The following is a 13882-nucleotide window of genomic DNA, read 5'->3' on the forward strand; positions in this document are numbered from 1 at the left end:
ATACTGGTGCATCTGCACTTGGACTTTCGTGCACGGTTCTGGTCATAGCATTTTCGGAACAGTCTGTAAGAATTGGATAGGTTTCAGAAGAGATCTCCTCAGATGTTGACTGGTATGGAGTATGGCCTTATGAGGAAAGACTGAGCGACTTGAGGCTGTTTTTGTTAGAGACAAAAACGTTTAGAGGAAACGTATTGTGGACATATACGATGACCCCGGTTGACGATTTGGAAATGCCGGTGTTGGACTGGGGGATATCAAGTTAAAAATCACCCACCAGGTTATAGTCGAACAGGTTTACTCAGAAAGGCCAGCTTTCAGAGAGCTGCACATTGATCATGTGGTGGTGGAGTAAAAGATCCATGAGACACAGAATTTAAAGCAAAAGGTTACAGTGCAATTATACTAAAATTGAAAAAAGCGCAGGGTTGTTTGTTAAATCAGTAATCTTTCAGAATGAACTTGTTGGTTTCAGGTCTTTCATGTGTAAATCGCAGAATTTTTTTTCAAAACAAAAAGATAACCAGAGGTTTAGAAACGGTGGATAGTGAACGCGTGTTTCCTCGGATTGTCAGGGCTAGTACGTGGGGACATAGCTTTAAATTGAAGAGTGATAGACATAATACAGATGTCAGAAGTCGTTTCTTTACTCTTTACGTAGTTCGGACGTGCAACACACTGCCTGCAACATTCATAGCCTCGCCAACTTTACGGGCATTAAAATGGTCGTTTGATAGACAAATGCATGGATATGGAGTAGTATAGATTACATAAGCTTCAGGTTGGTTTCACGGCATGGCCACAAGATGGAGGGCTGAAGCGCCTGTTCTGCACTGTTATGTTTCATGTTCGATGTTCTAAACCTGATTAATATCCATCCCACCTTCAGTAACAGGCGCAAACCATTGGTCAATTTCCCTCGCTCCTCACAAACGGGCTCCACAACCTCACCAAAATCTGGCTCACCATCAGCAACAGACCAAATATCATGGCTACCTCTCTCATCCTTAGCTTTGGTCCGAAATCCAGACTCACCCCCACCTCATTTCTGGCAAATGTCGCTAACTATCATCAACTTCCCTCGCATGGTGACTGGTTTTCAGCAGATCTCTATGGTCAGAGGTGAGGCATTAGTACCATGGCCGACTTACCTGCTGGGTGCAGTCGGATTTAGCGTGTTTACAAACTCGCACGTCAGAGTCATTCTCCATGCGGTTATTGTACGGCATCAGAGATGAGATACCACCTCCTGGAAGGGGAGAGAGAGAGACGGAGAGATTGGGAGAGTCAGAAAAGGAATGAGTGGAAGAGGCAATGAGTGGGAAAGCGAGCATGTGGGAGGCAGACAGCGTTAGGGGTTAACGGGACTGGAGGATATTGCAGACATAAGGCGGGTTATAGGATTTGGAGAAGGTGACAGAAATAGTAGGGCCACCTAAGTGACAGAGATCAGGAGTCGTGTCAGGGCTGGAGGAGGTTACAGTTAGGAAGGGGTGTATGTGCTGGTGGAGCTACCCGTGTTACAGAAGGGTGTAGGGGCTAAAGGAGATGATAGAGATGAGGAGGGATGTAGTGGTTTCTGGAGGTTACAGGTAGATAGGGGATGTGGAGGCTCAGGAGTGTCATTTTAGTCCCAGTGCGTTTTCTGTGGAAGTTCATGGGAATGGTCACAGAAATGGACGTGTTAATACGTGAGGACTGTTTGATGACTCTGGGTCGATGGGCTTTAGAAGGATGAGAGAGGGATGTAATTAAAAATATAGAATACTGTTGTGGTTCTGCTCGCCGAGCTGGAAGTTTTTGCTGCAAACGTTTCGGTCCCTGGCTAGGGAACATCATCAGTGCGGTGGGAGCCTCGTGTGAAGCGCTGCTTTGATGTTTCTTCCGGTATTTATATTGGTTTGTTCTTGCCGCTTCCGGGTGTCAGTTTCAGCTGCAGTGATTTGTATCTGGGGTCCAGGTCGATGTGTCTGTTGATGGATGTTCTTGCCGTTTCCGGGTGTCAGTTTCAGCTGGAGTGGTTTGTATATGGTGTCCAGGTCAATGTGTCTATTGATGGAGTTTGGGGATGAATGCCATGCTTCTAGGAATTCTCTGGCTGTTCTCTGTCTGGCTTGTCCTATGATAGTGGTGTTTTCCCAGTCAAATTCATGTTGCTGGTTGTCTGAGTGTATGGCTACTAGAGATAGCTGGTCGTGTCGTTTTGTGGCTAGCTGATGTTCGTGGATGCGGATTGTTAGCTGTCTTCCTGTTTGTCCTATATAGTGTTTTGTGCAGTCCTTGCATGGTATTTTGTAAACTACGTTAGTTTGGCTCATGCTGGGTATTGGGTCCTTTGTTCTAGTGAGTTGTTGTCTGAGCGTGGATGTTGGCTTGTGTGCTGTTATGAGTCCTAAGGGTCGCAGTAGTCTGGCTGTCAGTTCTGAGACACTCCTGACGTATGGTAGAGTGGCTAGTCCTTTTGGTTGTGGCATGTCCTCGTTCCGTGGTCTATCTCTTAGGCATCTGGTGATAAAGTTGCGTGGGTATCCGTTTTTGGCGAATACCTTGTATAGATGTTCCTCTTCCTCTTTTCGCAGTTCTGGTGTACTGCAGTGTGTTGTGGCCCTTTTGAATAGTGTCCTGATGCAGCTTCGTTTGTGTGTGTTGGGGTGGTTACTTTCATAGTTTAAGACTTGGTCTGTGTGTGTTGGTTTCCTGTGTATCCTTGCGGTGAATTCTCCGTTGGGTGTTCTCTCTACTAACACGTCTAGGAATGGGAGTTGGCTATCATTTTCTTCTTCTCGTGTGAATCGGATTCCTGTGAGTGTGGCATTGATGATTCTGTGTGTTTTTCTATATCCCATGGGATCACCAATCTCGGGACTCATAGCAGAGGCAGTTATGCAAAGAGTAGAACATACAGCCATACCACAAATCCAACCCAAACTCTGGATCAGATATGTTGATGACACCTTGGTAATCATCAAAAACACAGATATAGAAAAAACACACAGAATCATCAATGCCACACTCACAGGAATCCGATTCACACGAGATTATTGAGTATGCTTAAGACTGAGATAAATACGTTCTTGATTGCCAAGGGCATTAAAAGTTATGGAAACAAAGCGGGAAAATGGGAATGAAAAACTTGATCAATCACCAGTGAACGGCTGAGGACTCGGTGGGTTGAATGGCTTAATTTCTGCTCCAATATTTTAAGGACTTAAGACTGACATCGGGAGGGGTGTGGAGGCTGTGGGAGCTGGCCGGGACAGTGATGGCTCTATTGGGGATTACAAGAGGCAGGGAGTTGGAGAAGGGGACTGGAGGAGAACAGAGAAACAGGGAAGGGAAGAGGTTGCTGAGACAGGGAGTGTTTGTAGGGTCTGAAGGACGTGACAGAGATAGGTTGGATTTAAGGTCTAGAATAGATTACAAAGATCTGGAGAAGTGTAGATGCTGGAGGAGGTGTAAGTGTTTCACGACAATAGCTTCTGAAGGAGGTTACAGAAATAGGGAGGTGTCTAGTCGTTGGAGGATGTTACCGAGATAAGCAGGAGGGCAGGGGTCATGAGGACGTTACCGTGGTAAGGAGGGAAGTACGGCATGGAGCAGGTTACAGAGATGTGGGGAGTGTCAAAGCCAGAGGAGGTCAGAGATACAGAGTGGTGTAGTCTCTGGAGGAAGTGACAGAAATATCTGAGAGTGCAGGGGACTAGAGGAGGTTACAGACATAGGGAATGGTATAGCTAACTGGAGAAGGTAACATTTATAGGAATGGGGTTTTGTGGCTGGAGGAGGGTACAGTGATATGGAGGATATATAGGGGCTTGGGGGAAGGTGCAGAGGAATGGAAAGTGCAGGGATTGGAGAAGTTGACAAAGACACTGATACAGAATGAGATGCATTGGCCCTTGGTGATGAAGCAGATGAGGGGATCCCTCTCTCCCTCCCTCGCCCCCTGAAGAGGGAGTTCTCTAGTGCCAGGAGAATATCAAATTCTCTGACATCCATGAATGCCAAATGATTCCGGGAAAGGGAAACGGTGTTTCTCTCTCTCTCTCTCTCTCTCTCTCTCTCTCTCTCTCTCTCTATCTCTCTCTCTCTCTCTCTCACTCTCTCTCTCTTCGTATTTCTCTCTCTCTCCCTCTGTCTCACTCTCATCGTCCTCTCTGTTCAACCCCTTCGCCTTTCAATCTCAGGAACTGAAAATCATGCACTCTCACATCCTCGTCTCAACTGAGGGTGCTTCCCTGAGGAATTTACACCGTGAGGGTCACGTAGTTGGACGGGGTCTCTCTTCTTCAGGCCGTCCACACCAAACAGGGCCCAGTAACAAAAGCAGCCTCAGCCAGTGGAATCGAACGTTGCACATAGAGCGCGGAGGTTGCAGTGGTTGACAGTGCCGAGTAGGGAGTTGCAGCTCATCACTGGTTGTATCACATCACCAGATACCAGGCGATGGAACTAAAACGAGCTGTTGTGCCGCCCCATCGTGTCAAACAGCCGGTGGAAACGGGGTCTGTGCTCGGATGGGGTGGAAGAGGTTGGGGTTATGTCATCCAATGGAACCATATGATATTTAGCACCCTTCCCTCCCCTTACACCACCCCTTCCACTTTTGGAGACCTCACCTATTGAAAACCGATCTTCTAGCAGCTGGGGGACAGGCTTATCTGACTCCAAACTTAGGGAATAGGGTGAGATGAAAAAAATTTAGAGTGGATCCGAGTGACAACGTTGTCACGCAGGGAGTATTGTGTGCATGGAATGAGATGCCAGAGTAAGTGCTGGATGCAGATATAATTACAATGATTACAAAACATCTGGATGGTGATGTGAACAGGAAAAGATTCGAGGGAGTTTTGAACAACGCTGTCAAACAGGATTAGTTCATTTTGGGACAGCTGGTCGGAGTGGCTTATTTGAACTGAAGGGTCTGTGTATGTGCTGCTTGATTGTATGAGTGAACCCTTTCCCACACTCAGAGCAGGTTAATGGTTTTTCCCTTGTGTGAACTCGCTGATGCTTTTGCAGATTTACTTTGCCATTAAAGCATTTGCCACATCTATAGAGTCATAGAGTCAGAGAGATGTACAGCGTGGAAACAGACACTTTGGTCCAATCCGTCCATGCCGACGAGATATCCCATCCCAATCTAGTCCCACCAGCCAGCACCCGGCCATTATCCCTCCAAACCCTACCTATTAATGTACCCGTGCAAATGCCTCTTAAATGTTGCAATTGTACCAGCCTCCACCACATCCTCTGGCAGCTCATTCCATTCACGTGCCACCCTCTGCGTGAAAAAGTTGCCCCTTAGGTCTCTTTAAATCTTTTCCCTCTCACCCTAATCCTGTGCCCTCTAGGTCTGGACTCCGTGACCCAAGGGTAAAAAACTTTGTCTATTTATCCTATCCATGCCCCTCATAATTTTGTGAACCTCAGCTTTTGACGCTCCAGGGAAAACAGCCCTAGCCTGTTCAGCCTGTCCCTGTAGCTCAGATCCTCCAACTCTGGCATCATCCTTGTAAATCTTTTCTGAACCCTTTCAAGTTTCAAAACATCTTTCCGATAGGAAGGAGACCAGAATTGCACGTAATATTCCAACAGTGGTCTAACCAATGTTCTGTACAGCCACAACATGACCTCCCAACATCTGTACTCAATACTCTGAGCAATAAAGGAAAGCATACCAAACTCATCCTTCACTATCCCATCTACCTGCGACTCTACTTTCAAGGAGCTATGAACCTGCACTCCAAGGTCTCTTTGTTCAGTGGCATTCCCGAGCACGTCACCATTAAGTGTATAAGTCCTGCTAAGATTTGCTTTCCCAAAAGACAACACCTCACATTTATCTGAATTCAACTTCATCTGCCAATTTTCAGCCCATTGGCCCATTTGGTCGAGATCTTGTTGTAATCTGAGGTAACCCTCTTCGCTGACCACTACACCTCCTAACTGTACCTCTTATGTTCGCATCAAAATCATTTATGTAAATGACAAAAGGTTGAGGGTCCAGCACCGAACCTTGTGGCACTCGACTGGTCACATGTAAAATGTCTGTTGCCCGAGTGAACAAGTTGGTGTGAAGTGAAGTTGAAAATTTTGTATGAATCCTTTCCCACACTCTGATCCGGTGAACTGCCTCTCCCCAGTGTCACAGCGTCAATGAATTTGCAACAGTGATGTGGATCTGATTTTCTTGCCACACTCCTCAAATTAAATAGTTTCTCCATAGAACTAATGTCATTGTGTCTTTCCAGATGGGATGCTTTATTGGGAGACAAATAAAGAACAACTATAACTCTGTCTTGTAACTCTGGGTGATGTACGATATTTTAAAGTTGTCAAACTATTTAGTCCTCTTCACACGTAGTACACTGGAACACTCTCATTGCAGTGAGTGTGTATCTCAACACTTGTTCATTCACAATTTAAATAAACTTTCTATTACACAGACAGAACAGTTTGTCCCTTGACAGTTGAAGGCTGGTTATTTTCAGGCCCTGCAGAAGGGTCACTCTTTCAAATTTTGATGTGCTGTTTCGTTGAGGTCTCCATTCAAACTCCTGTCAATGAAGATAGAAGTGACATTGTCAGCTGAGGACAGAAATTCACGAAAAAAAATCTGAAAACCTAAAATGAGAACAGATTAATTGAGCAGAAGCGAAACTCAGGAAAAAAAATTCCCCAGAACGCTCTGTCTCCAAGGTTGCCAGTCTGCAGACACGACCAGGGAAGAGAGACTGACAGCCAGTGAGCACCTCCGCCTGTGGGCCACGTGGTCTAATTTATAATGTGTTGCTTGAAACAGGATAGAGAGTGGGTCCAGGTGACAAACTTTGACTTCCCTAGCTTCCTTCCTCCACACTTCCTCGCCTCCTGGATTCAAAATCGTGTGCAACAAATTCAGAACTTACACACTTTCCAATGTTTTGTTTCCAATTTGTTTCTTTCATTTGGAAGCTGGCCCCGCACACCTTTTGTTTCTCTTCACAGGGCTGAATGGTTCTGATATTCCGTTGCTTCTATGTACCACCCTAACTTTGAGCTTTCTTTTTTCTTGATCCAACCCACATATTGTTAAAGCTTTTTCAATGTATAGCATTCCCAGATCGATTGAAACCTCCTTGACATCTGTCTCTCTCTGCACCCCCTCTCACCCTAATCACCCTCCCCCAACCCCCGCCCTCTGGGTGTCTGATTTTATGATAGCGTTTTCTGGTATTCAAGATGTGGATTTAAGATCAAGGAACTCGAAATTAAATCTGCAGCTGATAACAAGCTGTGAATCTAAACTGAGGCAAAATGCAGCCTGACACAACAAACATTGCAGAACACAGTTTGGGCACTTAGTTAGCATATTAGACCATAAGATATAGGAGCAGATATTAGTCCATTCAGACCATCAAATTGTCTATATGTTTCAATCATACATCATTCGTTTCCTAACCCCATTCTCCCGCTTTCTCCTCGTAACCCTTGATTCTCAAGAACCTATCTATTATATCAATCTTATATATACTCATTGGCCTGGCCTCCACAGCCTTCTGTGGCAATGAATTCCATAACCTCGCCACTCATTTGATGAAGAATTTTATCCTTATCTCTGTTCTATATGGTCTTCGCATCATTCTAAGTCTATGCCCTCAGGTCCTCGTATCTCCAACTGAAGGAAATATTTTCCCAACATCCACTCTGCCAAGGACATTCACTATTCATCACTTTTCAGTTGGATGCTTGTTCATCTCTCCAAACTCCAACGGGAATAGAACCACACTAAACAAACACTAAAAGAGCAACAAATGAAGTTGGAAGACCCTATACAGACCACAAGCAAAACTAACACAACTTACGAAATAACGTGCAAGAACTGTAACAAACACTATATTGGACAAACAGGCAGAAAACTATCGCCGCCGATACATGAACGCCAACTATCCACAAAACGACATGACCCTCTCTCACTAGAAACCTGACAGATAAGGAAGGATACCACTTCGACTAGGACAACACATCCATCTTAGGACAAGACAAACAGAGACGCAAACAAGAATTCCTATAAGCTTGGAATTGCAACCGGAACTCTGTCAACAAACAAATCGCGTTATACCCCATCTACCAGACCCTGAGGAAAATGACAAGAAATGACATCACCGCAGGAAATAACATCACCAACTCAAAGAAACCCTAACATATAAATAGAAAGCAGGTATCATGTTCACTGCTTCGCCTGAGGCCCACTGAAGATTCACCAATAGAGTGATGAAACGTCTGGAAATGAACCTTCCAGCTCAAGCGAGCGAACCTCAATCCACATCCATGCCTCAGTCCTGAGAACATTCTCATGAGCATCCTCTGAACACGATACAAGTACAGTGGACTCCTCCTGAGAAATGGGACACAAGACTATCGAAAATAGTCCAATTGTAAGAATGTAGAATCTGTTTCTTGAGAGATGAGGAATAGTGAGGAAACAAATCACCCGCAGGTATAGTTTACAAGCCCACCCACAGCAACTATAATGTGAAATAAAACATATATGAAAAAATTGTGTGTGAGAAATAAAGGATGGCAATAATCTTCAGTGATCTTAATTTCCACTCGCCCAGTCCTGGATCCTTTGTAAAGAAAGTTCAGAGAACATTAAACAATGCATCAAATATGTCCCATCGAACAAAACGAAACTTATCATGGTCTTCGATTAATTTACAGACTCCTTAGTTACAGTGATTTCCTGGAAAACTATCTATCTCATTGCGAACATTAGGGAAGGAGATGGAACTTTTTTTGCCAGAAAATAATAACTCTGTCGCTAACCTTTGTTTGTTTCATGCGTAAGAGCATCCAGATTCCTCTGCACCATATTTTATTGCAGTTTATCTCGATTTTAATAGAATTCGGACTTTGACTCTTCCTACAGATTGCTGACCTCACATACACGACAGGAAACTGCAGCTGTCATTTTTTTCCCTACCCAGTCGATCTACATTCAGTATATCCCTTTGCAGATTTCCCAACCTCATCACAACATGCCCTGCCATCTATTGTGCATCATCAGCAAAACTGGACAAATTTAACTCTGCCACTTCATGAGGTTGTTAATACAGAGAAACATTATTGAAGCCATATGCCTGACATTACTGCATTTCACTAATTATATTTTCCACCTTTAAAAATTACACATGATTTGGTGTCTTGTGTTCAGTAAACAATGGACAGTCAATGCTCATTTATTACAAAACACCATGATCCCCTAACTTGTTCAATGACGTTTTATTATTTGGTCCAATATTGAGTCTCTGCTAGAAATACAAACATAGTTTATCTACCTGCTTCCTTGATAAACTCTTCATGTCATGTTAGCAAAAATCTCTAGCAAATTGCCAAAGTGTAATTTTCCTTTCAACGAATGCTGTTGACTGAGTTTCCAATAATATTTTCTAAGCTATCTGTTTTACTTCCGTTACAATGGTCTCTAGCATTTTCCAATTCACAGAAATCGCATTGGTGCAGATGGAAGCCATTTGGTCCATCCCATCAGCGACAACATTCAATGAGATCCTGGCTGATTTGCTTAATCCTCAACTCCACCGTTCTACATTAATCCCATGGCCCTTGATTCCCAAAGTGCGTAAATGTCTCTTAACCTCAGTCTTGAATATACCCAGCCTTGACAGTCCTCTGTTGTCAGGAAATCCACAAATTTGCTGACCTCTGAAAGAGAGAATATCCTCCTCATTTGTGTCTTAAATGGGCAACCACATCCTCTAACATTAGGTCCTCTGGTCACGCTGCAGGAAGGCGTGACAACGTGTTAAATATGCTGTCAAACGAAGATTGCATAAGAAATATGAGTTATTGAGCAAAACGTGCAAGTGAGTTCTGCTCTGTTGCTGACACCAAAGCAACTGCATCGGCCGGGAGCAGAAAGAATCCATGGATATCCAGTTTGAGGTGGTTCATGTCTCAGCGGTAGTTGGAATTGATGAGATCGAAGGCAGGTAATAGGACAGGACGGGGTGTCATGGTGGATGGAGTGCATTGGAGGTGGCAATGGGGTCCTCAGAGGTTGGCGGGTGTCTACATTGTGAAAGTAAGCTCGCAGGCGGCAGAAGAAGTGTTCGACGTCATGGCCTGTATTAAATTCATTAATGCGTGGATGGAGGGTGATAAAGTTGAGGCCTTTCCTGTGGACTGGTCATTCATTCTCCTTCTGGGTGAGGTCAGAGAGAATGCTGAAAACTCGCCAGGACTGGGATCTGGGATCTGGCGAGGTGTGGAGCATGGGGAAGAGACCGAGCCTGTAACTGGAGTGGGTGTGGTGTTAGGGGGAATGGGTGTGGAGTCTTGAGCGGGGTGGTGTTCACCTCAGGTTTCTGGGGACGGTGATGCTGACAGTGGGACCTGGGGGGTGTCAGCAGAATGCAGGTGATTGGCGTTGATGGGGGTGGAAGTGGTGGCAAACACGGTAGTGGGGGCCGCTGATGTCAGAGTGTGTGACATCAGCGATGATGTGAGGGGCGGAAGTGATGTCACTTGTGGCGTATGAGGAATTGTGAGGGGCGGAAATGGCACTTACTTTATTTTAACCAATAATTTCCTTGTCACAAATCTGATTGACAATGTCGTATTTTAATTAAACTCAGTCCCTTACTGTTTCTTTCTTTAGGTCTTCATCCACATCTCCGTGGTGTTCCAATATTTCAACCTTTCTCTTTGGACTTGGGAATTTCCATTCATCTCAGACATGTCCCCCTCCTCATCTGTGTCCGTTTATAGCACACTGCATAGTCTTAGTACCAGAGGAGCCTATTCCAATAAAATAGCTCAGTCTTCCCTGAGTACTGGGAGCAGTGCTCACTGGTCAGAACCACTTCTGATGATATCATTGTGTGATCCTGATTCATTCCTGCACTCTGCTGATATCACTCAGTTTCTCTCCATGTGATATCCCTCACTGTGTGGGTCTAATTGCTGCCTCTGTCAGTATCTCTCGCTCTTGCAGCTACTCCAGATGCTGAGCCAACAGCATTCTCCACTCCAGAGGGAAGCAACTGCACAGGCCATGGATGGAGACTGGGATTTTCCAGATCTCTGTGGGACTCAGTGCCATTCTCCATGTATTACCTTCGTTGCATTAGTATAGTTTCCCATTTTGTCTATTTCTCTGTCTCCTATAGGTAATCTTGATGTCCCTGACTCAGCATAATTCCCAATTGCTGTCTCGTTTAACACCACATTGAACATGGTTGCTCAGCCAGAGACAGATGGAGAGTGAGCTCTGCAGCCTTCAGTAAATCCTACAGCCGGTAAGATCACTCACACAGTAAATAGCACAGGGAGGAGTTCATGGGCTTTAATTCAGAACCTGAGGGCATGATGTAGGAACAATGCTGGGCAAGGAATATGACAAAAATCTCAGGCTTCATTATCACCATCTTGTCTGTTAATTCATCTGTTCCACATAACCCTCCCTATGTCGGTCAGTTTCTCCACTGTCTGTTTCATAGATACCACCTTCCCCTATCTCTATCCTCCCCTACAATCATGTTTATCCCTGTCAGCTCCTCCTACCAGTACAACTCTTCAAGTTTCTGCCGTTGCCTTTGATCCTGGGTTCTGTCACATCTCTCCTTAACGGAAGAAAAACAACTCTTCAGTTCCTGAAGCCATCCAGGTCAGTGTCGTACTTTCCAGACCAGAAAGACCTCCCTGTCTTTGTGACTTTTTTGAACTCCTACTACCTTCATGACCTCTGTAACCTTCCCGTCATGACAACAAAAAGCTCTCTACCTCAGTAACCTCCTCCAGCTGTTAGACTCCTCCTTGTCTCTGGGCACAAAGCAGAGTGGCCCTGCTTCTCTCATAAATTAGTTTCTGCATTTCTAATGATGACTATGAACTCTTACTGTCTCTAAAACGCACTCAGTCTCTGTAAACTCTGTTGGTCCCGAATGATGTAATTTCCTTCGGTAACTACAAACCTTTATGCCTTTAATTTCCTCCAGACACGATCACACAGTTTATTTCTATAACCTCCATGAGTGATAGAGTCATAGAGATGTACGGCACGGAAATAGACCCTTCGGTCCAACCCGTCCATGCCTACCAGATATTCCAACCCAATCTAATCCCACTTGCCAGTAGCCTGCCAATATTCCTCCAAACCCTTCCCATTCATATACCCATCCAAATGCCTCTTAAATGTTGCAATTGTACCATTCTCCACCACTTCCTCTGTCAGCTTTTTCCATACACGTACCATCCTCTACGTGAAACAGTTGCCCCTTAGGTCTGTTTTATCTCTATCCCCTCTCAAACTAAATCTATGCCCTCTAGTTCTGGACTCCCTGACCCCAGGGAAAAGACGTTTGTCTATTTATCCTATCCATGCCCCTCATAATTTGGTGAACCTCTGTCAGGTCACCCCTCAGCCTCCGAAGCTCCAGGGAAAACTGCTCCAGAATGTTCAGCTTCTCCCTAGAGCTCAAATCCTCCAACTCTGGCAACATCCTTGTAAATCTTTTGTGAACCCTTTCAAGTTTCACAAAATCTTTCTGATAGGAAGGAGACTGGAAGGGCATAAAATATTCCAACAGTGGCCGAGCCAATGTCCTGTACAGCCGCAATATGACCTCCCAACTCCTGTACTCAATACTCTGACCAATAAAGGAAAGCATACCAAATGCCGCCTTCACTATCCTATCTACCTGCGACTCTTCTTTGAAGGAGCTAAAAACTTGCACTCTAAGGTCTCTTTGGTCAGCAACACCCCCTAGGACCTTAGCATTACGTGTATAAGTCCTGCTAAGATTTGCTTTTCCAAAATGCAGCACCTTGCATTTATTTTAATTAATCTCCATCTTTCACTTAGTCCAATGGCCCATCTGGTCCAGATCCTTTTGTAACCTTCTTTGCTATTCACTACACCTCAAATTTTGGTGTCGTCTGTAAACTTACTAACTGTATCTCTTATGCTCGCATCCAAATCATTTATGTAAATGACAAAAAGCAGAGGGCCCAGCAGTGATCCTTGTGGCTCTGCACTGATCACAGGCCTCCAGTCTGAAAAACAACCCTCCACCACCACTCTCTGTCTTTTACCTTTGAGCCAGCTCTGTATCCAAATGTCTAGTTCTCCCTGTATTCCATGAGTTCTAATCTTGGTAATCAGGCTCCCATGGGAAACCTTGTCGAATGCCTCACCGAAGTCCATATAGGTCACATCTATCACACTGTCCTCCTCAATCTTCTTTGTCACCTCTTCAAAAAACTCAATCAAGTTTGTGAGACATGATTTCCCACGCACAAAGCCATGTCTACTATTCCTAATCAGTCCTTGCCTTTCTAAATACATGTGCATCTTGTCCCTCAGGATTCCCTCCAACAAGGTTCACACCACTGAGTTCAGGCTCACCGGTCCATAGTTCCCTGGCTTGTCTTTACCACTCTTCTTAAACAGTGGCACCACTTTTGCCAACCTCCAGTTTTCTGGCACCTCATCTGTGACTAGTGATGATACAAATATCTCAGCAAGAGGCTCAGCAATCACCTCTCTATCTTCCCACAGAGTTCTCGGGTACACATGATCATTTCCAGGGGAATTATTCGCCTTTATCCGTTTCAAGACATCCAGCACTTCCTCCCTTGTAATCCGGACGTTTTGCAAGATGTCACCATTTATTTCCCTGCAGTCTATATCTTCCATATGCTTTTCCACAGCAAATACTGATGCAAAATATTCATTTAGTGTCTCCCCCATTTTCTGCAGCTCCACACAAAGGCCCATAGAAGACAGAGGATGATGACAGATGGAAAGCATTCAGCCTGGTGCACATTGACCAGTGATTTTCTGCAAGGAGAGGTTACGGGACCTCTGCTCTTTGTG

The sequence above is a fragment of the Hemiscyllium ocellatum genome, chromosome 49 (genome assembly GCF_020745735.1).
Source record: "Hemiscyllium ocellatum isolate sHemOce1 chromosome 49, sHemOce1.pat.X.cur, whole genome shotgun sequence".
NCBI lineage: Eukaryota > Metazoa > Chordata > Chondrichthyes > Orectolobiformes > Hemiscylliidae > Hemiscyllium > Hemiscyllium ocellatum.